Source organism: Eucalyptus grandis, chromosome 5 (genome assembly GCF_016545825.1).
Source record: "Eucalyptus grandis isolate ANBG69807.140 chromosome 5, ASM1654582v1, whole genome shotgun sequence".
NCBI lineage: Eukaryota > Viridiplantae > Streptophyta > Magnoliopsida > Myrtales > Myrtaceae > Eucalyptus > Eucalyptus grandis.
In genome coordinates this window covers 56,813,278-56,817,077 of record NC_052616.1, presented here as the reverse complement: position 1 = coordinate 56,817,077, position 3,800 = coordinate 56,813,278, and the positions used below count along the sequence as shown (strand labels likewise).

Sequence of the window (3,800 nt, the reverse complement as noted above, 5' to 3'; positions counted from 1 at the left end):
GTCAATATATATTGAATATACACAAACCATATCAATTCACCCAATCAGATCGAACTATCGATCAATCAACTCAGTCGATTACATATCATCACGACATTCTCTTGATTGATACATTGAATACTATCTATAAGTCCACCCATGATAGGACTGCTCGCTCTAAGCTGATAAATAGATAGTATAGCTCGCACTAAGCTAATAAGGTATAATGCTTTCACGAAGTTGACATATCGCCCACGGGCTGATATAGTATACCGGTATACTGCTCTCACTAAGCTGACATATCGTCCGTAGGCTGATATAGTATGCTCCTGATGCTCACTTTAACTTAATAAAGTGTACTGCTTGCGCTAAGCTGACATATCAGAACCCGTAGGTTGATATAGTACACCAGTATACCACTCTTGCTAAACTGACATATTAGAGACTGTAGGATGATATAGTATACTATCCTAACCATTCAATCAATTCACCAATTTTTATCATCTCCGATAAAAATAGCCGGGTGTAGGTATACGGTCGGCCTTAGCCAAAATACCATATTTTCACTTAAAAACATCCCACCAGTTTCAACAACCCATAAATATATTTTTGGCGCTGTAAATCGACGCCCGGTGATTTTCTAATTAATTATTAAAATTAAACCAATTTAGGAATAAAATCATAAAATCACAATTAAATCAATTTAGTACAATTTAAGGCTCAAATAAATAAATAGATCACATCATAACAATCAACATAAAATTTCGATCGTTAACTATCTCAGCCTAATTTTCGGAAAATAAATAAATAAATAAATAATTACGAAAAATATTAAATAAATGCAACAAATCCAATTTAGACCCGTAATGCCTAATTGGACGTTGAAACGGAACCATAAAATTTCCGAAGTTTGTTCAATAAATAATAGCACGAGTCTACTTGCTAATATCACCAACTAACTACTTAACATGCATCGACGGATAATTAAATTAACTAATCTAATCGAATCTAATCTATCCACCTAAGCCATGCTTAATTAATCTAATCAACCCCTAAGTATCATTAACCTACTAAGTGAGGTTGTTGACACCTAAATTTTTGGGGTTAATTTTTTGCTAAAAAAAAAAATCATAACCACATGGCATATAATTTAGGCAAATTTTATATTTGGTTAAGATTTTTTTATAGATTTAGAGATGCATTTTTTGCGCAAAGGGGGAATTTTTTTGATCGAATATGCAAAAAATATTGCCCAGGGTGAAATGATATATTCAAAGGAATTTTACACGAGCAAAATTGGCAATGAAATATATCACGAAGATACATTTTTTGGTGTATAAAGAGTTGCGTATGGTGGGCAAAGGGGCCATTCCGTCGGTGAAAAAAGGTGAAAAAGTGAGTGGAGACAGAGAGTAAAAAAAAGAAAAGAAAAGCCCTCCCTTGCGCAATTGTTCATCTTCCACGCAGGGAGGGCCTTCGCCGGCCCTATCGCCATTGAACCGCGCGCCGCCGCTGCGCCGGCCCGGAATCCGAGCGCTCGCCGGTCCACCGAACCTCGCGACGCCGCCCCCTCCCCCCGTCGAGCCACCCTCCTCCCGCGCCGTCGACCACCGGTCTTCGCCGCGAGCCCAGACGCGACTGCGTCGCCACAGACGCGAGCACGCCTGTGTGTCGCCCATCCGTCCGTTTGTGGAGCCACCGCCGCGACAAATCCGTGGTCGGGCGTCGGGATCTCTTCGCTGCGGAGTCTGAAGCTCGGTGTTCTGTCCCGACATTGCCGTGCCGCCCCGATCGCCGTTCAACGCGGGCCGTCCCATTGGCCCGCAAGCCTCCTGCTTTGCCTCTTTCCACTGTGCCCATTTATTTGCGCACCTTCCCCGAATCTTGACCAGAAGCCAAATCGTGGCCCATACGCTCCGGCGATCTTTGCTTGCTTTGTCCCTATTTTGTCTCGGCACGGATCTTGGTCTTTGAGCCTCGTTGAAGGCCAGATACGACGCCGCCCTCGCTCCGCGCCGTGGCGCTCGCGCGCCCGACCCGATCCTCTCGCCGGACACGGCGCCCAGTAAGCTCGATCCGGCCCCGGAGCTCCTCATCGCAGCTACCCGAAGCCTCCTGCCGTCTGCAGCGCCCCACCGGTTGAAGTTTGTAATCCAAGCGCCTCGACGCCGCCCCGCACCACACCGCCGTCGCGCTGCTCCTAGTGCCCTTGGAACCCTAGGCGATCTCCCATTCCCGGACCGGCCACTAGCTTTATTTTTCTTTTTCTTTTTCAGAAAAAAAAAAAGAAAGAAAAAGAGAAAAGCAAAAGAAAATTTAGGTATTTTCTTTATCTTATTTTTATATTATTTTTGTTGTTTTATTTTATCTTTTTAGTGTAATTATTCCTTTAATGTGAAATTGAAATTCCATGATATGAAATTGCCTTGAAATTAGTGATTAGTAGTAGGGATCAGGCGGATGTTGTTTTAGGACTCACTTCGGCACCTTATGAGAAATCAAAGTTTTTGGGTTAGGGGGTATGGTCTGTGGTAGAGCAAGGAATTGACGGGACACCACCGGGGGAGTGGAGCACAGAAGCAATTTGACTCAACACCGCGGGGAAACTTACCGAGTCCCGAGACATAGTAAGGATTGACGGGGAGAGCTCTTTCTTGATTCTATGGGTGGTGGTGCATGGCCCCGTTCTTAGTTGGTGGAGCGATTTATGCAGTTAATTCCGATAACGAACGAGACCTCGGCTGTAACTAGCTATGTGGATGTACATCTCCCGGCCAGCTTCTTAGAGGGACTATGGCCAGCTTAGGCCAAGGAAGTTTGAGGCAATACTTGGTCTGTGATGCCCTTAGATGTTGCAGGCCGCACGCGCGCCTACCTTGTGATGTATTCAACGAGTCTATAGCCTTGGTAGACGGGCAGGGTAATCTTTGAAATTTCATCGTGATGGGGATAGATCATTGCAATTGTTGGTCTTCCGAGGAATTCCTAGTAAGCGCGGAGTCATCGGCTCGCGTTGACTACGTCCACCCACTGTACACACCGCCCGTCGCTCCTACCGATTGAATGGTCCGGTGGGGAGTGTTCGGATCCGCGGCGACGTGGGCGGTTCGCCGCCGATGACGTCGCGAAGTCCCACTTGAACCTTATCATTTAGAGGAAGGAGAAGTCGTAACAAGGTTTCCGTAGGTGAACTGCGGAAGGATCATTGTCAGTCTGCCCAGCGGGAGAATGACCGAAGAGAACCCGGTAACCAACTCAATGGGGGCGGCGGGCTCAGCCAGCGTCCTCTCGGCGATCGAGATCGGGGCTCGAGCACCTCAGGGCGCTCGGCCTTTGTCCTCGGCGGGCGCAATTCCCGGCGAATGCGCAAGGAACTTTAACAAGAGTGCGATGCTCCCGCCGCCCCATACACGGTGCGCGCGGGAGTGCCATGCAATCTCTCTTACTCATAACGACTCGGCTTGGCGGATATCTCGGCTCTCGCATCGATGAAGAACGTAGCGAACTGCGATACTTGGTGTAGATTGCGAGAATCCCGTGAACCATCGAGTCTTTGAGCGCATAGGGTGCGCGAAACCATTGGTCGAGGGGCACGTTTTGCTGGGTGTCACACATGGCGTTGCCCCTAATCCCCTCCGTCCTTTAAACCGGGCGGCGGGACTCGGCGCGTACGATGGCCTCCCATGACGAACACGTCCCGGTTGGCCCAAAATCAGCGTCGGAGCGCTCAGCACCACGACATTCGGTGGTTGATTAGACCCCAATGATCAATGTCGCGCGTGCCGCTCATCGCGCTCCAGGATCTGCTCCTTACCAACGCG

The 3,800-nt window shown here is 47.9% G+C and overlaps 2 pseudogenes; both read left to right on the top strand.

The window, feature by feature from the left end:
- Positions 1-3,432: 3,432 nt before the first annotated feature.
- LOC120294212 lies at positions 3,433-3,589 on the top strand (annotated as a pseudogene).
- A 209-nt stretch (positions 3,590-3,798) lies between these two features.
- LOC120294169 overlaps positions 3,799-3,800 on the top strand; it is a 3,332-nt pseudogene continuing 3,330 nt past the window's right edge.